Genomic DNA, 25,298 nt, shown 5'->3' on the forward strand with positions numbered 1-25,298 from the left:
TCAGCAGTGTTTGGTAGCCCCTAACAAACTAATCACAAGCACCCCCCCCCGCCCCCCCCATCTCCTGCCTGCAGGAACGAATATTCCCAGCATCCCGGGCCGTTTCGACTGACGTTACTTCCGGGAAAAGTAACCTTTCTTTGGCGGTTGCAGACCTGGAGAGGTCTCGCGACACTTGCTCCCGCGAGATCTGCTTGCTCACTCTAGCGATGACATCCTCCTCCTCCTCCCCGCCGCCTTTCGGCAATCTTCGGCAGTCCCAGCCCCGACCAATCTGCACTCAGATGGCATGGATCAGGATCTCCCCCCGAACCCCGGTCCGCGCGGGGCGTCAGGCTGTAGCGGCGGGGTGCGAGCTGCACGAGGCCGACCGCAGCGGCACTGCGGACGGCCACGGGCTGGCGACGAGCAGTGAGCGTGGGCGGGGCAGGGGGTAAGCCCGCTGAGTAGCGGCTCGATTGTTCTGGCCTGGCTATGGCGCCTCTCCTCCCCCCCGCCATGGCTCCCCGTGTCCCTGCTCCGCTCCTCTCAGTGAGTGAAAGTGGCCGCCGCCGCCGCCGGCCCAGCGCCCGCAGCCGCCTCAGCGCCGCCGCCATCTTGGGGTCCCAGGAGCCGCCGAGGGAGCGAGCTAGGAGAGTCCACGCCCAACGCAGTCACCGTCCCACGGCCTCAGAGAGCGAACCGCGGCTCCATCGTCGGCGGGGCGACCCCCCCCTCCGGACCCCGCCCGCACCCCGCCCCCCCTCCGCCGCCGCCGCGGCGGCGGGGCCCGGCGGCCCGAGGTGAGGCGACTAGACGTGGGCGGGCGAACGGAGGGGGGGGTTGTGTAGGCCCCGTTGCGCCCCTCTCCGTGGGCGACGACTGGGCCGCGTCTTAAAGGGGCCGTCGCCCCCGGCCCTTGGATTTGTTGGGGTTAGTAGGGAGGATGGGTGTGGACACTCCCCGAAGGCTTGGGACCTCAGGAACCTGGGCCTCGTCCTTCCCCTCTCCTACCTCTGGAGACCCAGGGTCACGCGGTGACCTCAGACAGCTGAGGAAGCCCGTGGGGCGCCCACACGTGGGGAGTGTGTTAGACCAGGTGCACGTGGGACCCGGTGGGGCGGTGTCGGGCTAACACGTGTGTGGGTTTGGGGTGGGGAGGGGCAGGGCGGGGGCTGGTTGGGCTCGAGTGGGAACCTGGTGAGGGTTGCTGTATCTGTCCTTTTAAACAAATGAGCTAAAGGGCTTGATAGTGTGTCAGTTTATGGTGAGCAAGTTGGGATCTGGGTGAATGGTGCATGCTGCTTGTTGGTGTTGGGTGGGGGCAGCCTAACACGTGCACAGACATAGGAGTGTGTAGGTGTCACCCCTTCTAGTCTTTTTGGCTTTTGTAGGGCGTCTAGGCAAATGTCATCCAGTTTGACGTTCCTTCTTGAGCTTGCTGTTGAAAACAACTACTTCCGTAAGTGGAAGCCCCCTACAGTTTAGGAGTGGGAGATTCTAAGAAGGCACTCACTATTTTAGTTTAACAGCCAACTGTGCCGAATTCTTTGATTGAAACACTGTCTAGTTTTATGTTCGTGTACTTGTTGGTAGAATGGGAGAAAAATTAGGAGGTTGACTTTGCTAACATCACAGGTAACCAGCTTACTTTTCCAGTCGATGACTTTCATGATTTCCTTTTCCAAGGAAATTTTCACTGTGGTTTACAAGTGGTGGCTTTTTGTTATTTATCTTTAAACTAACACCTTTATTGAGGTATAATTCACATACCAAAAAGCTCAGCCTTTTAAAGTGTACAGTTCCATGATTTTTAGTATACTGATAGAGTTGTACAGCTGTCACTGCTATCTAACTCATCACTCCAAAAAGAAAGCCCCCTTAGCGGTTACTCCCCACTTCCCTTCCCCCAGCCCCTAGCAACCACTAGTCTCTTTTCTGTCTTTGTAGATATGCCTATTCTGTCTTTCGTATAAACAGAATCATACAATATGTGTCCCTTTGTGGCTGTCTTCTTTCACTTAACCATGTGTTCAAGGCTCATCCATGTTGTAGCATGTATCAGCACTTCGTTCCTTTTTATTGCCAAATAGTATTCCAACTCTGGTTGTGTTTTATGCTTGAAATTCTCAAGCTCTTCCTATAAAACATTAAGTTGAGATTATTATATATGGTAAAAGTTGCATACTTATCAGATTCTAAAATGAATTTGTATTTTTAAGGATTAAATTCCATTATTTTAGTTTACTATGTTTTTTTCCTCTACATTTTGTTTCAGAAGAATCAGAATCAGTTTTTAAAGGTCTGTGTTTTTTAATAGGAAATAAGTAACTGTAAAGAGCACAAATATGATTAGAAAGTTTATGACTAATAAAAACGTTTTGAGTACATCAAGGTGGAAATGTGATTAAGTCTCAGCAACAGACCATAAACTATGGTGTTACAGTTTCACTTAGTGAAAGTTTGTCATAGTACTACCAAGGGAAGGCATCATAACAGCCTTTGACTGCTGTTAACTTGTGTAGACATAGGACTAGGGAAGTACTAATAGACGTCTTTTCTGCCCACAATGTTAAAACTGGCTTGGAGATTTAACATGTCAACATAAAAGTTCACACAAAATACAAATGCTGGGATGCAGTGAATTTTAGAGTGGACAGAATGGGATAAGGTTAATAGGAACCTTTGTGTAGGAAAATAAGTGAAGTTGATGACAAGTTTTAAAGTTGCATCTTAAGCATAAGGATTTTGATATGATAGGCTGTAGCCTGCAGAAGATAAGAGCTTAGTCATTAATACTTACTAAACACCTTATATGGGCACTGATCCTATTCATGAGGGCCTCTGTTCTACCTAATACCATCACCTTGGAGGTTAGGATTTCAATACATGAGTTGGGGGGGTGGGGGGACACAAACATTTGGACCATAGCTGTACATTAAGTCAGAACTTCATTTGTACAAGCACTGGATTCACTTGCTAATTATAATACAGTAGGTTTGCTTAGGGTTGAAAAGTTGGTCACAAAGAAGTTTAATGCCTGGGTTTAATAAGTACATAAGAGAGATTTCCATGTGTGTTAGGTTAGAAGTAGGAGATCAGTAATAGCAAATGTAATTAACAAATTAGATACGAAAAAATCACTGGGACTAAATGCTATCCTTTTTGCCATGCCATGCAGCTTGTGGGATTTTAGTTCCCCAACCAGGGATTGAACCTGCACCCTTGGTAGTGAAAGGGCAGAGTCCTAACTACTGGAGCACCAGGGAATTCCCCATATTTTTATCAAACTAGAGGACAGTGAGTAAACTGTGTGACATGCCTTTGTAAACCTTCGTTACCAAGGATTGACAGATTGTGTGATGGTCTCTGGAGTAGCATTCTTACATTATTTATGTGCCCTAAACCCCTTTGTAGTCTAAAGAAACCTGTGAACCCCTTTTTATAAAAAGAATATGACTTTTTAACTGTGTGAAATATGGTTCACATTAAAAAATTTATGATATAAGAAATTTGCTTTTTATTACTAAATAACAACTAATGATAGTCCTGCTAATACTGCTGTGGTATGCTACCTACATTCAGAATTGAAGGAAATGTTAGTTTCAATTATAGGTTAGTGAAAATAAGGATGTAAGTTGTTTCCATCCAAATTCTTGGACCCCAGTTTAAAGAGCCTCTGCCCTGGAGAGTCCCGGACACATAGCTAAGTCATTTCATATGCAGCAAACCAGTGGTTTCCATAAGAAGTAGTAGGATTATTGGCTCAAATTCACGTTCACATGAACAGGACTTCTTAGGGGAAGAGCAAGTGATAATTTAGCTGAAGAGAAACTTGGTAGTGTAATAGAAAGAGATTGGTTTTGGACTTAAAAATACTTGAGTTAGAGTCCCGCTTAGCACTGGGTAAGTCAATGAACTTTTTTTTTTTTTTAATAAATTTATTTATTTATTTTTGGCTGCGTTGGGTCTTTGTTGCTCTGCACGCCGGCTTTCTCTAGTTGTGGTGAGCAGGGGCTTCTTTTGTTGCGGAGCACGGGCTCTAGGCACGCGGGCTTCAGTAGTTGTGGCACGTGGGCTCTAGAGCGCAGGCTCAGTAGTTGTGGCGCACGGGCTTAGTTGCTCCACGGCATGTGGGATCTTCCCGGACCAGGGATTGAACCCGTGTCCCCTGCATTGGCAGGCAGATTCTTAACCACTGCGCCACCAGGGAAGCCCTCAGTGAACTTTTCTGAGTTTCAGTTCTCCTTATCTTTAAAACGGGTACAATAATTTTCCCTTCTGAGATTAAATGACATCAACTATAAGACAGCATATTGAGGAATGTTAGTTTATTTTCATCTTTGAAGAACATATAAAAAACTTTGACATACATTTAGTTTTGATTTGGAAGAGGGGAAACTTACAGTAGGAAAGAACATGTATGTCATATAGGGTTTTCTCAGGGTATTCATGTATAGTGTTCACGTTTTTGTAATGATACTAAAATTATTCATATTTCTTGTAAATATGAACAAGTAGGCTGCCTCTGGTTTTGCATGTGACAGCTACCTTTTCTGGGCAAGAAGTTAGTAGCTGGGTAGGATAAACTGTGGGTAAATCTTTCATTCCTTGTGCATGAACAGAAAAATGGCTAGTGAACATCATTGTGGTAAAAAGAATACTAGGCCAAGTGGTCAGTTTATCGCTGAGATTGTTGCCTGAATGTTACCAGAAAGTCCATCAAAATGTTAGTCACTCCTGAGAGAAGTATGAAAAATAAAATTTAGAAATGGACTGTATTATCTTGGTAGGAAACCACAATACATCCACGCTTAGACTATTAAATTATTGCACCTCAAGGAAGAACAAATTAAGCAGGGGGGAGGTTTCCAGTATAAATGATGAAGGCAACGGTGATGCTTTCATATGAAGATAAAGAAATTTGACTCTGCAATGGAGTGATGAAGACTGAGATGGACTATGATTAAATTGTATTAAATTAGGAAAAACGTGAAGAATAATCTGAAAATTAGAACTAGCTTGAAAGATGAAAATTGTTTGACAGGTGTGTAATGAGTGGTTTGTTTATGAAACTTAATAGCACAGAAAGTGGTTAAAGCTCAAGAAGAGACCAGACCCAATTTAAAGATTACAAAGCCAGAGACTTTTTTCCAGCCCTAGTTCACTTCAGGTCAGCAAACCATTTAATGATACTTGAACCTAATGGTTTATGAAACTTCTTATTCTCTTCATTCATTCACTCAATAAATATTTATTGAACACATAGTGAATGCTCTTTGATCTCCCAACAGTGATTTGTTGAGCATCTGCCACACTCAAGGGACTGTGGTAGACTCTGTGAGGGGTGTACAAATGAGTTAAACCAGTTGTATGTATATGTATGGAGAGTACAGAGTTGCTCTGCAAAGAGAAACAGAATTATGCAAACTCTAAGTGCCATAGAGAAGTATAAACCTAAATATTTCTCTTGAAGTGCTGATATAAATTACACTAGTACTTAGTTTTGTTGTTTTTTTTAATATATTGAGATATTCTTTTCATTTGTTTAAAGGCCCTAATCTGCCTTTTTAACAGAAGGATTGTAATCCAGTGGCCTTTTAGTATAGCCAGACCCCTTCTAGATTCTAGAGCCAGATGACCTGGGTTTGAATTTTAGCTCTTCCTCTTATTAATTGTGTGGCCTCTGGAGAGCTGTTTAAGCCTCAGTTTATTCATCTGTTAATTTAAGATAATAGTAATACCTACTTCATAGAAGCCTGAAAATGCTTAGAATGGTACCTGGCACATAGTGCTCTCAACAAGTGTTAGCTATAATTATAAGTACCATTTTGTTTTGACAGTTTGATCTAGAGTTTTAGTTTGTAAAGTATTGAAATCAGAACCTTTTTATTATGAGTAGAAAATAAATCTTTTTTTAGATAACGCAGGTAAAAATACATCAATAAAGAAAATCATTATAATGCGTTAACCTTTGTGTTTATGTAATAGAAGTGTCTTTCTATTTAAGATTATAACTCAAAGACGTGATGTTTTACAACATTAAACTTTTTAGTTCAGGGTTTAAATATTTCTGTCCAGGTTGTCATTCTAATGTTAGTAATAGTTTGCCTTCTTTAGAATCATTTTTAGAATATACTAGTAAACCAGACTCTGCAGCAGGGCTTGCGAAAGGTTTTCTATAAAGGGTCAAATAATAAATCTTAGGCGTTGCTGGTCATGCCTTCTCTGTTGCAGCTACTCAACTCTGCCATTGTATTGCAAGAGCAGCCATAGTCAATATGTAAATGAATGAGTTGGGCTGTGTTCCAATAAAACTCTATTTATGGGAAGTGAAATTTTAATTTCGTATAATTTTCATATGTCCTGAAATATGGTTTTTTCCCAATTATTTCTTAGCTGTCAGGATTTATAAAAATGGGCAGCAGGCTGGATTTGACATGCGGGCCATACTCTGCCAACTCTTGCTCTGCAGTCTTGACTCTGCAACTCCCTGACTAGGTGATCTTGTACTAGTTAATATTATTAAGCCTTTAATTCCATCTTTTAAATAGGGATAATACATAATAGTGTTTACTTTATATATAGATTTGTTGGAATAAATGGGATAATCCATGTGAAGTGCTTAGCACCATCCCTGACACAAAGTAAGTGTTTAATAAATGCTATAAATTATTACCATCTAGTTGAATCCCCCTCATTTTACAATGAGGCTCTTGGGACTCTGAAAGGATAACTGTTAGTCCTAAAGTCTGTGGCTTGTCAATAGCATTAAACTTATAGCTCTTCAGCTTCTCTTTCTACCCAACCATGCTGCTTCCACAGAGGATTGTAATACCATTTAATGAAATTAAAATGCTGCTTGATAAAACTATTCTATTGGATATAGTAGTGGTGGATGGATGACATTATGCATTTGCCAAACTCATAGGGCTTTATAGCACGAAGAGTAAACTATAATGTGTCCAAATTAAGCGAAAATCATTTAGGAGGTTGAAGGATTCCAGGAAGGAATGCAGATTGTGACAAGAGAATCTAATGATATTACAAATGTATGAAACAACCTTACTAAAATGGGGAGGAAGGGAGTCCTGACCTGAGTAACCTTGGAAATGAGTGGAATCTAAGACAAGGAACTGCACATGAGCACTGCAGTCTAATTCATAAAATTTTGTTCTATGGGATTGCCACTTAATTCTGATACTGAAATACATATATACCACAATTGAACAATTAAGTAAATGGATGGCTGGAGACAGGCTTCTCACTGTTAGAGTGAGAATTTACAGATAAGCAAGGGGAGGAGGCTACAGTGTTCCTTGTGGTGATGGATTAGAGTAGGAGACATCAGTATGAACCCGTGTTTAGCTTAATACAGACACAGATGGTTGCATATTGAAACATTTATAGACATGTACATACATGGGTTTATATACACACAGGTATATTTCTGTGCTCTGTCAGCTGAGAAGGTTAAAAGAAATCCAGGAGCATACCTAGTACCCAAATCTTGTTTTTTAATACCATTATTCCAATAAAAGGAACTAGAGCTCCTTGGAGAAATAGCTAATTGTAGGTTTGGGACAGGAAATATACAAGATGAGCCCAGAGCATCTTGTTGTGCCAGAAGGTAAGGAAGTGCTCCAGCTACTACCACCACCACCACAACTCCACATTGATGAGGATATGTCAGAGGAGCACAGGGGCCACCTGAAAGAGCTCCCAGTGGCCCAAACTGGAACGATTTGAGCAGCAAAATGAACAAAGCATCATTGAATTATAACCCGTAAAATAAAATCGATATTTATGAATCTGTGTTGGTCTAAATAAATGATTGAATAAATGAATATACTGCTTGGAATATACTTCATTAGCATGGCTTTTTATGCCCTGGGAGCCTCTGGCTTGTGGGAGGTCCTTCAGATTAAATATTGGAGTAGTTAAGTATGTGGGACTTTGGAGTCAGACTTCTTGGATTCCGATCCTGGCTCTGTCACTTTTGGCTGTGTGACCTTTGGGGGGACCTTAATCTTAACTTTTTTTGTCTGTAAAATAGGGATTATAGTAGTATCTATGTCATAAAGGGATAAAATATGTGCACGTATATATGAAGTGTATATGCAAATAAAATATTCTGGCGTGTGGCTCACAATAGAAAGTGTGTACATAGTCTCCTTATTACAGTTGAATTTGATACAACAAAATCAAAAATTTGGATTCCCAGTTGGAATACTTTGTGATGAAGTCCCTCCACCCCCAGGCTTCTTGAATAGTGGAAAAAGTGTTTATTGAACGCCTAGTTTGATGTAAACCTACCTGCCTTGTTCAAATTAACTGTGTATATTATATACTGAAGACAATGAGAGTAATTATATTTGGTGTTAATAAAATCATCACGTCTAAGTGACCGAAATATCTGACAATTGAAAAGCAAGATCTATTTAGTGCACAATTCAACTCATGCTTATTTACAGATGGTTCATCCCCAGGATGAATTACCTGAACTTTGATTTCTCAGACTTCCTATGGGGAACACAGTTTTAGACAACTTCTCTGTTACCACCCACACTAGTTAGTGTCTTCACTCCAAAAATGAAAACTGACTTTTAGTATAGGAAAACTAAATAGAAAAGTGAATTTTGTAATATTGGCTGTTTATGAATATCTCTTAGCTTTTATTCTCAATTATAAACTCTCACCATCACTTTTGTAATAGTGGACAGTTAACTATATGGAACTAATAACTAAAGGAGCGCAGCTCTTTGTGTGAATCTGCATTTTCACAAATATCTATCAAGTAAGCTAATGTTAACTTCTCTTCACTGAGGAATGAACTGATTTGCTCAAGATTTTTGGGCTGTGGATTCAGTCGTTTAGTTTCTCTTTTACAGGAGCATATTTTTCTCAGCTGTCTCATTCCCTGAAAAAGGTAAATGTTTTCATGGATTTAGCTGTACAAGTTGTTGAAGTCACTGATTCTTCAGTAAGAGGGATCTTTAGCGGTGTTTTCAAATTTTTAATTTGATAAATTGTTATTAATTCAGATTGGGTGCTATTCACCAGAAGAGTTATGAAATATACTAGGGACCTCTAGCATAGCCTAACTTAAAACAAGTTTTTAAAAAAATATTATCATGTGAAAGGTCCACTGGCTACCTCAGGAAACATTTCCTCCCTTTTAGATTTTTTGATTTAATAATATTTATACCCTAGATGCTTAATTAATGGAGATTAAACTTGTTTGACCAAATGCTGTGTCTGTGGTGTATACTACAGAACTCCCTGGAGGCAGTTGTGCTAGTAAGCTATTTCTTTCATTATTCTGATAAAAAGTAATTTGTTTTCCATCTTGGTGAAGATACTCTTCTAGGAAGTTGAAATTGTTCTTACCTAGAAGAAAGCAAATGCATTGTAATTGATTTTTTGTTGTTGTCATCCTTGGAAACATATTTCATTTGGTATGTATTCTGATTTCAGTGAGGAAAGAAAAGTAGGGAAGGGAAAATGTGGATAAGCACTTTTTTCTTTCTCACAATGTACCTATGAGGTAAGCCAAAATATTTTCTCTTTGCCATTTTAGAACTCACTGAAAGGGCCATCCTTTTTTAGCCAGGAGTTCTTCATTCCATTTAAAATGCAGGTGTAGGGAGTTCCCTGGCAGTCCAGTGGTTAGGACTCTGTTTCACTGCCGTGGCCCGAGTTCAATCCCTGGTTGGGGAACTCAGATCCTGCAAGCCGTGCAGTGTGGCCAAAAAAAAAAAATGCAGGTGTAATTTTTGTCTCTGAAAACTTTGTGCTTGGGCTTCCTTGGTGGCGCAGTGGTTAAGAATCCGCCTGCCAATGCAGGGAACACGGGTTCGAGCCCTGGTCCAGGAAGATCTCACATGCCACGGAGCAACTAAGCCCGTGCGCCACAACTACTGAGCCTGTGCTCTAGGGCCCGCGAGCCACAACTACTGAGCCCACGCGCCACAACTACTGAGGCCCACGCACCTAGAGCCCGTGCTCTGCAACAAGAGAAGCCACCGCAATGAGAAGCCCGTGCACCGCAATGAAGAGTAGCCCCCACTTGCCGCAACTAGAGAAAGCCCGCGCACAGCAATGAAGACCCAACACAGCCAAAAATAAATAAATAAAATAAATAAATTTTAAAAAAAGAAAAAAAAAGTTGTGCTTTGGGGAACTCTGGGCTTATTAAATTGTTCCTATGCTCTTACAGTAAGGAACCGCTCCTTTGGTTGAGGAGGTGGTTTCTGGCCTCCAAGTTGAGGGTCTATCATCCTATGCTCTTTGAAGGCAAGGTTTTCCCTCCTCCTGTTTATTAGTTCAGTTCTTGTACACAGTAGCTTCTTTAGCTTCTTAGTGAATATCGATGGTTTGAATGGAAAATTTAGGTTCAGCTAGAATATTTAAAGAGTGCTTAATGATTTATTTACCTCTTGCCACCTGTAGGGTGACCAAAAATTTATTGTTCTAACAGTAACGTGTTCAAACAAAACGTGGATACTTTTGGAAGTGAGAAGAGAGAGACTATTAGTAATTATGTTTCAGACAACAGGCATAAACTTGAACTGTCTTGGGCAAACCAACTATGAGGTAGGGTCACCCTAGTCTTTTTGTTGTTTTATCATAGCAGAGTCTATGGTAAAGAATTGGGTGGTGAAGAATTGGGGCTTTTGAGTCACTGATAATACATCCGAGTTCTAATTCTAGCTTGGGCAAGTTAATTAACCTAACTAAAATGAGAATACGGTTTAAATTACTGTGAGGATTAAACGAGCTAGTATTATTAAAGCACCTAGGACAGAAAACTCCTCACACTAGTGTGCTCTTATTCAGTGTTAAGTCCCTTGTCCTCTCCTCTCATCATGCCATAACGAGACTTTTTACTTTCAGCTGAGACTGGCTTTGAAAGCTTTTTTTATGGTTAAGATTATGTGAAACATTTCAGCGAATGCAGAAATGTTTTTTGGCTGAGCCATTGAGCTTATTTTTTGTTAAAGTTGTATAATTATGGTGGGCAGGAAATAATAGATCCTAGTTGCTCTTACTCTTTCTCAAAACATTCATGAAAAACTTTTTTCCCCCGATTATTTTTTGTAGAATTGCTAAAAGATATTTTAATAGTTTATAAAATATAAACTATCTGTATATAATATTTAACAGCAATAGAAAGAAGTCGCTGGTAACCTTTATTTCAGCTAAATGGAATGATACAAGTAAGTTTTTTTGGTTAGAAAAAAATGATTTAAATGAGAATTTTATTAAGTTTCTTGTCAATATTTATACCGTACAGAATTACGTATTTTCTTTTGGAATTTGAATTATTTTTCCCCCTGTATTTTTTATATTTTGCTAGTTTAATCCATTTTAATTACTTTTGATTTTAAAATTTTATTTATTTATTTATTTTTGGCTGCGTTGGGTCTTTGTTGCTCTGCGCGGCTTTCTCTAGTTGTGGCGAGCAGGGGCTACTCTTCACTGCAGTGCGCGGGCTTCTCATTGCAGTGGCTTCTCTTGTCGCGGAGCATGGGCTCTAGGCACGCGGGCTTCAGTAGTTGTGGCACACAGGCTCGGTAGTTGTGGCGCATGGGCTTTGTTGCTCCGCGGCATGTGGGATCTTCCCAGACCAGGGATCGAACCCGTGTCCCCTGCATTGGCAGGTGGATTCTTAACTACTGCGTCACCAGGGAAACCCTAATTACTTGTGATTTTTAAAAAAGGAAACTAAAGAAAAGCAGTTTTTGTTGTACTTTGTGCATTAATACGAAGATCCACATTGTGAACCAAAGGGAAGTATTCTGGTACTAAAAACTTCCAACTACTTTTGGTATTGCATATGATTCCTTACTTAGTAAATAACAGATAATAAGGTAATGCAGAAAGGCCTAGGGTAAAGAACAATCACAACAGTAATAGATCCAACTAAGAAAACTAAGAGAAATGGGGATTATTTAGTATGTCCATTTAAGTATACTGTAAATTGTTGCTGCCTGTAAAATATTGGAGAGTTAGGGAAGATACTCTTGCTAATTTTAACAGCAAAGGATGCTGGTTAAGTACAGCATATGTTATGGGAGCTTTTAGTATCTACTTTTAGTACGTAGTAGCTTTTAGCATCCTGGTACTGGAGAAATACAAAAAATACTTTAAAGTGCCATGGCTAGAAATCAAATCCTAATCTAAGCTGCAAAAGGGAAAGTGTAATCAGGATCTTTTGGAGTAATTCTGGGTGGCCTTGGAACCCATCAGACTTCCATGAGAATCCTGGTAAGTTTACAACGTTTGTGTTAAAGGGAATTTGCACCTTTATTTGGCGTGGATATGGCAGAGAGAGCCACTACCCCTGATTACATACAATTTGCCGTAATGCCCTCTTTCTACAGACTGATTTTTTTAATACCCTTGCAAACTGATAAGGAATGAAACCAAGCAAAGAATGATTAACAATTTTTTTAATGTAGAAGTTTTTAATTTTGAAGTCAGTTTATCAATATTTTCTTTTATGGTTAGAGCTTCCTGTGTCCTATCTAATAAATTTTTACCTACATCAAGGTCACAAAGATATGTTCTTACATTTTCTTTTAGAAGCTTTATCATTTTAACTTTTTATTTAAGTCTAATTCATCTCTCACTTCACTTTTGTGTATGGTATGAGGTGTAGGGTTTGAGGTTCAATCTCTCCCCTCCCCCTCCTCCATATAGATGTCCAGTGTTCCAGCACCATTTGTCAGAAAAACTTTCCTTTTCCTGTTGAATTGTTTTAGTGCCTTTGTCAAGAACAGTGTGACTGTAGGTGTGGGTCTCTTTCTGGGCTCTATTCTGTACCATTGATTTGTCTATCCTTACGCCAATGCGGTACCATCTTGATGACTGAAACTTTTAGTTAGTCTTGAAATCAGTGTAAACTCCAACTTTGGTCATCTTTTCCAAACTTGTTTGGACTACTCTAGATCCTTTGTATTTCCATAAATATTTTATTTTTGGCTGCACTGGGTCTTCGTTGCTGTGCGCTGGCTTTCTCTAGTTGCGGTGAGTGGGGGCTACTCTTCGTTGCGGTGCGCGGGCTTCTCATTGCGGTGGCTTCTCTTGTTGCGGAGCACGGGCTCTAGGCGCGCGGGCTTCAGTAGTTGTGGCTTGCGGGCTCTAGAGCGCAGGCTCAGTAGTTGTGGTGCACAGGCTTAGTTGCTCCACGGCATGTGGGATCTTCCCGGACCAGGTCTTGAACCCATGTCCCCTGCGTTGGCAGGTGGATTCTTAACCACTGCGCCACCAGGGAAGCCCTATTTTATTTTACTTTTTAAAAATATTTATTTATTTATTTGGTTGCACCGGGTCTTAGTTGCAGCAGGCAGGCTCCTTAGTTGTGGCATGAGAGCTCTTAGTTGAGGCATGCATGTGGGATCTAGTTCCCCGACCAGGGATCGAACCCGGGCCCCCTGCATTGAGAGCATGGAGTCCCAACCACTGTGCCACCAGGGAAGTCCCCATATAAATTTTAGACGGAGCTTGTTAGTTTCTTCAAAAACCCTTCTGGGAGTTGATTGAGAAATCTATAGGTGAATTAGGGGAGAATGTACATGAAGGATGTAATAGTAATACGTATATCTGACAAAAGAATTATATCTATGATACATCAAGGACTTCTATAACTCAGTAATAAGACTAAAATTTTCTCAAATGTCAAAAAACTTTAACAGACATATCACAAGGGAATTTATACAAATGGCCATTAAGCGTGTGAAACAGTGCTCAAGTTCATCAGTCATCGGGGATGTACAAATGAAAACCACAGTGAGATATTATAATAGCAAGTGTTGACAAAGATGGGAAGCAACTAGAATTCTTGCTCATTGGTGGGAGTGTAAAATAGTAGAACCACTTTGGAAAATTGCTTGGTGGTTTCTTATAAGGGTAAACATATACCTACCTATGACCTAGCAGTTCCATTGCTAGGAATTTAAATACCCAAAGAGAAACGAAAACCCAAATATCCATCGACAGGCGAATAGATAAACAGATTGTGGTTATATTCATTCTTGTAATGGAATCTGATTCAGCAACAAAAAGGAGTGAACTATATGTAGTAACATGGATGAATCTCAAAAACATACTAAAAGAAAAAGAATCCAGACCAAAAGTATACATGCAGTATGATTCCTTCCCTTTATATAATAAATTTCTAGTCTTATAGCGGTTACAGGTGAGGTCTCAGGAGTCAGATTGTCTGGATTCAAATCCACATTCCCTATTAAGTGGTATGACCTTGAGCAAGTTACTTAACATGTGTAAGCCTTTGGTTCCTTATCTGTAAGTGGGATAATAATAGTAACAGTCTTTTTAAACAGAAAATTATCGGGTGGGTTCTATGTGTTGGAGGTATTATGCTACTGTTAGAATTTTGTAAGAACCCTCTATATGAGATTTAAATTTGTAAAGTGTTGCAACTGTTTTTCACAATTTATCATTTACTTTTTAACTATTTTTTTTTCTGTGCAGAAATGACACCGTTTAACATGTTTATTGAGGTATAATTCCCAGTTGATAAAATACACCATTTAAAACATATATGGTTTTAGTATATTCATTGGTTTTAATATGTTCACGGAGTTGCAACAGTTAATCTCAGTGTCAGTTTAGAACATTTTCATCAGCCCCCAAAGAAACTCCTGCTTATTAGCAGTCACACCCCATTCCCCACTTACCCCTGTCCCAACCCCCTGTCCCACACAACCACTGATCATTTTTTTGTTTCTATGGAGCTGCCTCTCTGGATAGCTCATAAATGTAACCATACAGTATGAGGCCTTTGTTTACTGGCTTATTTATTTAGCATAATATTTTCAAGGTTCATCTATGTTACAGCATCTGTTAGTATTCCATCTCCTTCTATTGACAAATAATATTCCATTGTATGGATATACCACATGTTATTTATCCATTCATCAGTTCATGGACATTTGTGTTGTTTCCACCTTTTGACTATTGTGAATATTACTATGAAGATTCATGTCTAAGTTTTTTTGTGGACCTATGTTTTCATTTCTCTTGGGTATACCTAGAAGTGGATTTGCTGGGTCAAAGGTTAACATATGTTTAACCTTTTGAGAAACTGTCGGACTTTTCCCACATGGCTGCACCATTTTACATTCCCACTAGCAATGTATGAGTGTTCCAATTTCTCTACATCCTTGTCAACCCTTGTTACTATCTATCTTTTCTATTATAATCATTCTACTGGGTTTTATTGTGGTTTTTAAAATAAATTTATTTATTTATTTATTTTTCTGTTTATTTATTTATTTATGGCTGTGTTAGGTCTTTGTTGCTGTGCGCGGGCTTTCTGTAGTTGCGGTGAGTGGGGGCTACTCTTTGTTGCGGTGCGCAGGCTTCGCATTGTCGTGTCTTCTCTTGTTGCGGAGCATGGGCTCTAGGCACGCAGGCTTCAGTAGTTGTGGCACATGGGCTCAGTAGTTGTGGCTTGCAGGCTCTAGAGCGCAGGCTCAGTAGTTGTGGCACATGGGCTTAGTTGCTCCGTGGCATGTGGGATCTTCCCGGACCAGGGCTCGAACCCATGTCCCCTGCATTGGCACGCGGATTCTTAACCACTGCGCCACCAGGGAAGCCCTTTATTGTGGTTTTGATTTGTATTTCCCTGATGGCTAATGATGTTAAATCATCTTTTCATGTGCTTATTAGCCATTGAAATAGCCCCTTGGGAGAAATATCTATTCACATCCTTTGCCCATTCTTAATTAATTCATTTCTTAAAAAAAAATTTTTGGCTGCGCCATGTGGCACGTGGGATCTTAGTTTCCTGACCAGGGATTGAACCCGCGTCCCCTGCGGTAGAAGTGCCAAGTCTTAACCACTGGACCGCTAGGGAAGTCCCCTTTGCCCATTTTTAAATTGGGTTACTTGTCTTTTTGTTACTGTGTTTTAAGAGCTTTTAAAAATATATTCTGGGTATCAGTCCCTTATCAGATATATGATTTGCAAATATTTCCTCCTATTTGTGAGTTTTCAATTTCTTGATAGTATCATTTACAGCACTAAAGATATTAAGTCCAGTTTATCTGTTCTTCCGTTTGTTGATTTTGCTATTGGTATATTTAAGAAGCCGTTACCTCATCCAAGGTCATGAAGATTTACCCTTATGTTTTCTTCTAAGAGTTTTATAGTTTTTGCTCTTAAATTTAGGTCTGTGGTCTCTTTTGAGTTAATTTTTGTGTGTAGTGTAAGGAAGAGTTCCAACTTCATTCTTTTTGCATGTTACTGTACAGTTGTCATGGCACCATTTGTTGAAAAGGCTGTTCTTTCCCCATTGGATTATCTTGACACCCTTGTGGGACATCAGTTGACTATAAATGTAAGGGTTTATTTCTGGACTCTCAATTGTTCCACTGATTTATATTTCTAGCCTTACATCAGCACCACACATCTTAATACCTACTAGAGCTGTGTAGTAAGTTTTTTTTTTTTTAAGTGAGTTCTGTCTCCACCTGTTTCTTTTTTTTAAAAAAATTTATTTATTTTTGGCTGCGTTGGGTCTTCGTTGCTGCGTGCGGGCTTTCTCTAGTTGCGGTGAGCAGGGGCTATTCTTCGTTGCGGCGCGCGGGCTTCTCATTGCGGCGGCTTCTCTTGTTGCGGAGCATGGGCTCTAGGCACGTGGGCTTCAGTAGTTGTGGCATGCGGGCTCTAGAGCGCAGGCTCAGTAGTTGTGGTGCATGGGCTTAGCTGCTTCATGGCATGTGGAATCTTACTGGACCAGGGCTTGAACCCGTGTCCCCTGCATTGGCAGGCGGATTCTTAACCACTGCGCCACCAGGGAAGCCCCGTGTAGTAAGTTTTGAATCAGAAGTATGAATCCTCCAACTTTGTCATTTTCAAGATTGTTTTGGCTGTCCTAGGTCCCTTGCATTTCCATATGAATTTTATTTTATTTTTATTTATTCTTTTGGCCATGCCGTGGCTTGCAGGATCTTAGCTCCCTGACCAGGGATAGAAACCAGGTCACAGCAGTGAAAGTGCTGAGTCTTAACCACTGGACCGCCAGGGAATTCCCTGAATTTTATTTTATTTTTTAAAAATTTATTTATTCATTTTTGGCTGCATTGGGTCCTTGTTGCTGCGTGCGGGCCTCCTTTAGTTGCAGTGAGCGGGGGCCACTCCTCGCTGCAGTGCGCGGGCTTCTCATTGTGGTGGCTTCTCCCGTTGCGGAGCATGGGCTCCAGGCACGCGGGCTTCAGTAGTTGTGGCTCTCAGGCTCAGTAGTTGTGCCTTGTGGGCTCCAGAGCGCAAGCTCAGCAGTTGTGGCGCACGGGCTTAGCTGCTCCACAGCATGTGGGATCTTCCCGGACCAGGGCTCGAACCTGTGTCCCCTGCACTGGCAGGCGGATTCCCAACCACTGTGCCACCAGGGAAGTCTCTCCCTGAATTTTAGAATCAGCTTGTCTATTTCTGCAAAAAAGGCAGCTTGGATTATGATATTTTGATAGGAATTACATTTGATCTGTATATTTTTGAAATGTTAAAAATGTTAAATCATTTGATCCATGGCCCATGGGATGTCTTTATTTATTTAGTTCTTTAATTTCTTTCAACAATGTCTTGTAGTTCTTTGGTTAAGTATTTTGTTCTTTTTGATGATATTGTAAATGGAATTATTTTCTTAATTACATTTTCAGATTGTTCATTACTAGTATATAGAAATATAATTGATTTTTGTATATTGATACTGTATCCTACAAGATTACTGAGCTTGTTTATTAGTTCTAATCATTTTTTTTTAGTGCATTCCTTAGGATTATCTATCTGTGTACAAGATCGTGTCATCTATAAATAGAGATAGTTTTACTTCTTTCTTTCCAATCTGGGTGCCTGCACTCTCTCCCTCCCTCCCTTCCTTCCTTTTCCTATTTGCCCTGGCTAGAATTTTCAGTCAGTTTTGAATAGAGGTTGTGAAAGCAGACAACCATGTCTTGTTCCTGATCTTAAGGGGGATAGCATTCTGTCTTTCACTATTAGGTCTGGTGTTAGCCATGAGTTTTTCATAAATGTCCTTTATCAGGTTGAGGGAGATCTCTTCCTTTTTTTTTTTTAATTTTATTTTTTGGCCGCACCGTGTGGCATGTGGGATCTTAGTTCCCCAACCAGGGATCAGACCCGTGCCCCCTGCAGTGGAAGGGCGGAGTCTTAACCACTAGACCATCAGGGAAGTCCCAAGGGAGTTCCCTTCTGTTCCTAGTTTATTGAGTGTTTTTATTTTGGAATGGTGTTGGATTTTGTCAAATCATTTTTCTGTTTCTGTTGAGATGATCAAGTGGGTTTTATGCTTTAGTGCAGTATAGCACATTGACTGATTTGCAGATATTACACCAACCTTGCATTCTTAGGATAAATTCTGTCTTAGTAATGGTGTATTATTCCTTTTATATGCCGTTGCATTCAGCATATAATACAGTTGACTCTTGAACAATGTGGGTTTGAATTGCATGAGTCTGCTTATATGTGGATTGTTTTTCAATAACTGCTTACTGCACCATCTATGGTTGGTTGAATCCATGAATGCAGAACTGTGGATATGGAACCTTAGTTATGGAACTGTCCATATGGAGGGCTGACTGTAAAGTTATATGTGGATTTTCAACTGCAAGGAGGGTCAGTGCCCCAAACCCCCATGTTGTTCAAGGGTCACCTGTATTTTTTTGAGGATTTTTGTGTCTATATTAAAAGGGATATTAGTCTGTATAGTCATCCCTCGGTATCCGTGGGGAATTGGTTCCAGGACCCCCTGCAGATACCAAAATTTGTGGCAGCTCAAGTCCTTTATATAAAATGGTAGAGTCAGCTCTCCATATCTGTGGGCTCTGCATCTGTGGATATGGAGGGCTGACTGTAGTTTTCTCTTGATGTCTTTGCCTGGTTTCGAAATCAAGGTAATGCTGGTGTCATAGAGTTTCCTTTTCCGTTATTTGGAAGAGTTTGCGAAGGATTGGTATTTATTCTACTTTAAATGTTCGGTAAAATTCACCGGTAGAGCAATTAGGCATGGGCTTTTCTTTGTGGGGAGTTGGAAGCATTAAATTTTAGATGATTGTATTCATCACACTTCTCATTTTCTGTTCATTTGATCATACAGAAGGATCCATATCCTAACCTGCTGTTTCCTCATTCAGAGTTGTAGGTGTTTGTAAATAATGCAGATTCCTCACTTAACATTAAACATAGTCTGACACTCATGAGTAATACTTTTTTCCTGAACTCCCATGGCAGTTTATCTCTACATCTCTTAAGTGACTTCCCATGTGTGCTTTTTATTGTGGTTATTTATGTTTGAGCCTTAAATTTCCTATTAGACTAAATTCTCTGAAGGAAATATCTTTTTCTGCACTAAGAGTTGAGCAATTGAATAGCTGAATGAGTGAAATGTTGCTTTAATATTCATGTGAAAATAGCATCTCCATTCTTTTTTTGGTCTTATTTCTGTCTTTTAAAATATTATGGAGTTTATTTATTTGGCCTGATCACACTATTTGTGTCATAGCTCTGCAAATTATCAGTGTAGCCTGTGGCTCTGATTCAGTAAATCACATTCAGTCGTAATAGGTTTGGGTTACAGATTGCCTGAGTTATGGGGGAGTGCAGGTGGGAAAGCCAGTTATTTTGTTACCTTAATACTTGGCCTTTTATGTGAGCTACAGCCTATAACCTGCTACAGACTGTCTTTAGTCCTTTAAATGCTTTAAAGCTATAGTTGTTCTCACAAGAGCTGTACCTTTACTCAGCCTTTTCTGTGCTAGTGTTGATAAATTTAGGAATTACTTCTTTTTTTTTTTACTTTATTTATTTTTATTTAATTTTTTTTATTTTTGGCTGCACTGGGTCTTTGTTGCTGTGTGCCGGCTTTCTCTAGTTGTGGAGAGTGGGGGCTACTCTTCCTTGCGGTGCGCGGGCTTCTCATTGCGGTGGCTTCTCCTGTTGCGGAGCACAGGCTCTAGAGTGCAGGCTCAGTAGTTGTGGCACATGGGCTCAGTAGTTGTGGCTCGCGGGCTCTAGAGCGCAGGCTCAGTAGTTGTGGCGCACGAGTTTAGTTGCTCCGCGGCATGTGGGATCTTCCTGGACCAGGGCTCGAACCCCTGTCCCCTGCATCGGCAGGCGGATTCTTAACCAGTGCACCACCAGGGAAGCCAGGAATTACTTCTTAAAGGCAGTTATGATTGAACTCTCTTTAGATATCTGACTAATTCAGTGATTCTCAATCTGGTCTTCTCTGAGATATTTCAATGAGTATTTTGCCGTAGAATGGTCAAATAAGTTGGGAATTCCTCTTGGAGAGAGACTAAGAGCACATTAGCATATTGAAGACTAAAGAATCTTAAGTCTGACTTCAATGCATTAATATTTTTAATATTCATGGTCATTTGTTAATATCTTGAGGTCGTACTCAGAGAAGCAAACTTTGGGAAATGCTTCTCTAAATGATTGGTATGAAACCAATTTGGGGTAGCATTTATAAAGAGAAATCAGAAGTGAAAATAGAGTTAAGTTTGGAAAGTCTAAATGTGTAGGTCTTAGGACAAATACTTAATGGTCATAATTGTGACTGAGTATTTTATTAGGTGGTCATGATATATCATGTTCTTAACCATTGCTGTTAGGAAAAAAAGATTAAAAAAAAATTAAAATCCAAACTAAAATCAGTTTCTTAGACTAGGCTACCGTTTGAACAGTGCCTCTTAGCTCATCTCTATTGAGAGATAGGATGGCTTTCCCTCCAAGTAGGTATCTTTGTTAGGCTTTTCATTTGGAAGAAGATGGAAATTCTGTCCTCAGCTAAGAATTGGCAGTTGATGCAGGTGTCCTTCAGGTTCTTGTCTAGAAGTAACACCTTGATCTCTCACCTCCCCATATTTATCTAGACTTGCCTGAGAGACAAATTTTAAGGAGGATTCCCTGAAAGATACTCAGTTCATGCATTCTCCTGTTCTTGTTCAACAAGGATGGATAATGAATGATTGAACACATTCTGCTTAAGTTACCCGACTTTTGTTATCTTTTGATTTGTCTTATTTAAACTTTTGTCCCCAAATCATGTGTCCAGGATATGAGTAGAGACCTATGGTCATTGACTACAGATTGTCTTTATACAGAAAGTAACATTAGAACTAGAGTTTTGTAGCCTTGACATTTAAGACTGTGCTTTGAAAAGCAAATTAATACGGTCACTTGTAAATATCAGAACCAAATAGATTCATGAGATAGGGACTCTTTGCCCAAATAGTTTAGTAAGTTTGTTTAGTAAGGGGGCTAAGGTGTGCGTGTATACAGTTAATAGACTGTAAGATCATATAAGTGCCATGCTTTCCATAAATAACCATACAGATGTTCAAAGAAGAGAATAGTCTTAGCTAAGAATAATCTAAAAGTGTTTCCTGGAACAGTGTATCTCATTTTGTCTTTGAAGGATTTCATTTCAGATTGGTGAGACTTTTCTTACAGAGATGTTATTCATAGGATAAGGGCAAGACAGCATCCATAAAGGCATAGCAGTAATTAGAGAGTGCAGAGCAGTTCAGTCCAGGACCATATATGGATACAGGTAGGTAAGTCTGATACATGTGAGTATGATTTGAAGGCAGACACTTTACCATGGATATCAAGCTTAGTCAGGGGACCTAAAGGGTGATCCAGTCCAGTTGCAGGATAATCAGAATTAAAGAGCCAGAGTTCAGGGTATGGACCAGGCCAATCAATGGTGAATTGCTCTAACATCATGTATTAATCCTTTGAAATGGCAGTAAGAGCCTGTGGTTGGATGAGTTTTAAAGAGCTCTTCACGTGAATATTGGGATGGATCTGAGAGGAAGTTAAGAGACATTTTCAGGGTATTCTTAATTTGTGTTGAGTATAGGGAAATAGTAAAATTGGAAAAGTAGCTTGAAGCCAGATGATAAAGGTCTTTGAATCTCAGGTTGAGGAATTTAGACTTCATTGGATTTTGGAAAGCTATTGTGGGATAACAACATAATCAGAGTGATGTTTTGGGAATACTGATCTGGAAGTAGCTGCAAAGATGGATCAGAGGGAGAAGTACCTGGAGGTGGGAAGCCAAATTAGGAAGCAGTAGTCTGGGTGTGTGAGTACATATGAATGTACTTAATGCCACTGAATTTTCTACTTACAAATGATTGAAATGGTAAATTTTATGTTATGTATATTTTACGACAGTAAAAATCTAATCAAACACTTTAAAAATATTCCTTGACTCTCCAGGTATCATCATAAGATTTCTTCTTGTGGAGATATGTCAAGAACTTCATGCACCTCCTCCTTTAGCCTTGTGGAAATAAGAAAGTGCTATTTCATGGTTGCTATTTCAACTATCAATGGTGATATGCTACAAAGGTGATTCTGGGAGAATCAGAATATAGGATTGATGTGTACTTGGTGTCACAGGGGGCACATTGAGCATTGTAAGACCATACAAGTAACTCTGATCTTTCCTGGACAGATTGGTTTTGACTTCATGTTATTATGCAGCCCAGATACTGAGGAATTATTTTAAAAAGTAGTTCCTTTTGAATCACCCAGTATTTCTTTGTAGTCATACCTTCATACCGCCTTAATTAGGACCATTTTTATTATCAGCTAAATTAAGCAGAGCATAATATCAAATTTTTTTAATAAATTTATTTTATTTTATTATTATTATTTTTATTTTTGGCTGCACTGGGTCTTTGTCGTTGCACGCGGGCTTCCTCTAGTTGCGGCAAGCGAGGGCTACTCTTCGTTGCAGTGCGCGAGCTTCTCATTGCGGTGGCTTCTCTTGTTGTGGAGCACGGGCTCTAGGCGCGCGGGCTTCAGTAGTTGTGGCACGCAAGATCAGTAGTTGAGGCTCGCAGGCTCTAGAGCACAGGCTCAGTAGTGGCACATGGGCCTAGTGGCTCCATGGCATGTGGGATCTTCCTGCACCAGGGCTCGAACCCGTGTCCCCTGCGTTGGCAGGCGGATTCCTAACCACTGCGCCACCACGGAAGCCTGAGCATAATATCAGTTATTTTGTAATAAAATCTTAGGAGGGTGCCAAGCAACAATTTTTTTTCTTTTTTTTTTTATTGAACTATAGATGATTTACAATATTGTGTTAGTTTCAGGTGTACAGCATAGTGGTTCAGTTACACATACACACACACACACACAATAAATCCTTGTTGTTTATCTATTTTAATATAGTGGTGTGTATCTGTTAATCCCATACTCCAGACTTACCCCCTCCCCCCTTTCCCCTTTGGTAACCATAAGTTTGTTTTCTATGTCTGTGAGTCTGTTTCTGTTTTGTAAATAAGTTCATTTGTATTATTTTTTAGATTCCATGTATAAGTGATGGCATATAATATTTGTCTTTCTCTATTTGACTTCACTAGTATGATAATCTCTAGGTCCATCCATGTTGCTGCAAATAGCAATATTTCACTCTTTTTCTGGCTGAATAATATTCCATTGTTTATGTATACTGCATCTTCTTTATCCATTCATCTGTTGCTTCCACGTCTTGGCTATTATAAATAGTGCTACTATGAACATTGGGGTGCATGTATCTTTTCGAATTAGAGTTTTTGTCTTTTCTGGATATATGCCCAAGAGTGGGATTGCTGGATCATATGGTAACTTTATTTTTAGTTTTTTAAGGAACCTCCATCCAACAGTGTAGGAGGGTTCCCTTTTCTCCACACCCCCTCCAGCATTTATTATTTGTAGACTTTTTGATGATGGCCATTCTGATGGGTATGAGGTGATACCTCACTGTAGTTTTGATTTGCATTTCTCCGATAATTAACATTGTTGAGCATCTTTTCGTGTTCCTGTTGGCCATCTGTATGCCTTCTTTGGAGAAATGTCTATTTAGGTCTTCCAAGCAGCAATTTTATATGCTTTAATTTGCATGTATGTGTATCAAGATGAATTATATGTATTCTCTAAGATAGTTTTGCTTTATTTTTAAAACCAAGTTTCTTTGATATCTTCTGGAATGGGTACCTGTTAGGTCTCATTTTGAAAAGTAGAATTTATTGAAGTCCTTTATAAAAGACTTTTATTAAAAAGTCTTTTATAAAGACTTTTATAAAAAATATTTAAAGTATTTTTTAAAAATTTATTTATTTAGTTAGTTTTGGCTGTGTTGGGTCTTCATTGCTGTGCGCGGGCTTTCTTTTTAGTTGCGGCGAGCAGGGGCTACTCTTCCTTGCAGTGTGTGGGCTTCTCATTGCAGTGGCCTCTCTTGTTGCGGAACACGGCCTCTAGGTGCGCGGGCTTCAGTAGCTGTGGCTCACGGGCTCTAGAGTGCAGGCTCAGTAGTTGTGGCGCATGGAGCTGCATGTGGGTTCCTCCCGGACCAGGGCTCGAACCCATATCCCCTGCATTGGCAGGCGGATTCTCAACCACTGCACCACCAGGGAAGCCCTAAAGTATTTTTTAACCTTCTTTTTTCTTTAACTGTTCCCAAGATTGATATTTTATATACCATGAAATTTACCTCATTTAAATGTACAATTCAGTGATTTTTAGCAAAATTACAAAATTGTGCAAACATCACCACAATGTGGATTTACATTTCTACCTCCCCTAAAAAAGATCTCTAGTATCCATTGGTAGTTACTCCCCCTTTGTACCCCCAGTGAACCACTGATCTACTTTTTGTCTCTATAGATTTCCTTTTCTGGGTATTTCATATAAATGGAATTCTACAGTATGTGGTCTTTTGTGTCTGGCTTCTTTTACTTAACATAAAATTTTGAGGTTCGTTCATGTTATTGCATGTATCAATTGTTTATTCCTTTTTATTGCTGAATAGTATTCTGTTGTCCAGACATACCACATTTTGTTTATCCATTCACCATTTGATGGACATTTAGATTATTTCACTTTTTGACTATTATGAATAATAATTGCTGTGAACATTCACATAAAAGGCTTTGAGTGGTGGACATGTGTTTTTATTTCTCTTGAATAGATAACTAGGAGAGGAAGTGCTAGGTCATATGGTAACTATATTCAAATTTTCAAGCAACTGCCAAACTTTTCTATAGTGGCTATAATATTTTACATTTTCATCAGCAATGTATGAGGGTTTCAGTTCCACATCTTCCCCAACAATTGTTATTGTCTTTTTACTGTAGCTGTTCTAGTGGGTATAAAGTGGTATCCCTCTGTAATTTTAATTTGCAATTTTTGATGTTGAGCATCTCCATGTGCCTGTTAAGCCATTTGTATATCTTCTTTGGTAAAATGTCTGTTCAAAGTCTTTTTCCCATTTTTTA

At 39.8% G+C, this 25,298-nt stretch overlaps 1 protein-coding gene across 4 annotated transcripts in view; it reads left to right on the forward strand.

The window, feature by feature from the left end:
• The first annotated feature begins 503 nt into the window (after positions 1 to 503).
• Positions 504 to 25,298, forward strand: part of INO80 (INO80 complex ATPase subunit) — a 125,897-nt gene continuing 101,102 nt past the window's right edge. For all 4 annotated transcript variants that reach the window (XM_061180476.1, XM_061180479.1, XM_061180478.1 and 1 more), the window contains exon 1: positions 504 to 782. The gene's annotated coding sequence lies outside the window, so the exon portion shown is untranslated. The remainder of the gene's footprint in view (positions 783 to 25,298) is intronic.

This window comes from Eubalaena glacialis, chromosome 2, assembly GCF_028564815.1.
Source record: "Eubalaena glacialis isolate mEubGla1 chromosome 2, mEubGla1.1.hap2.+ XY, whole genome shotgun sequence".
In the NCBI taxonomy this organism is placed as follows: domain Eukaryota; kingdom Metazoa; phylum Chordata; class Mammalia; order Artiodactyla; family Balaenidae; genus Eubalaena; species Eubalaena glacialis.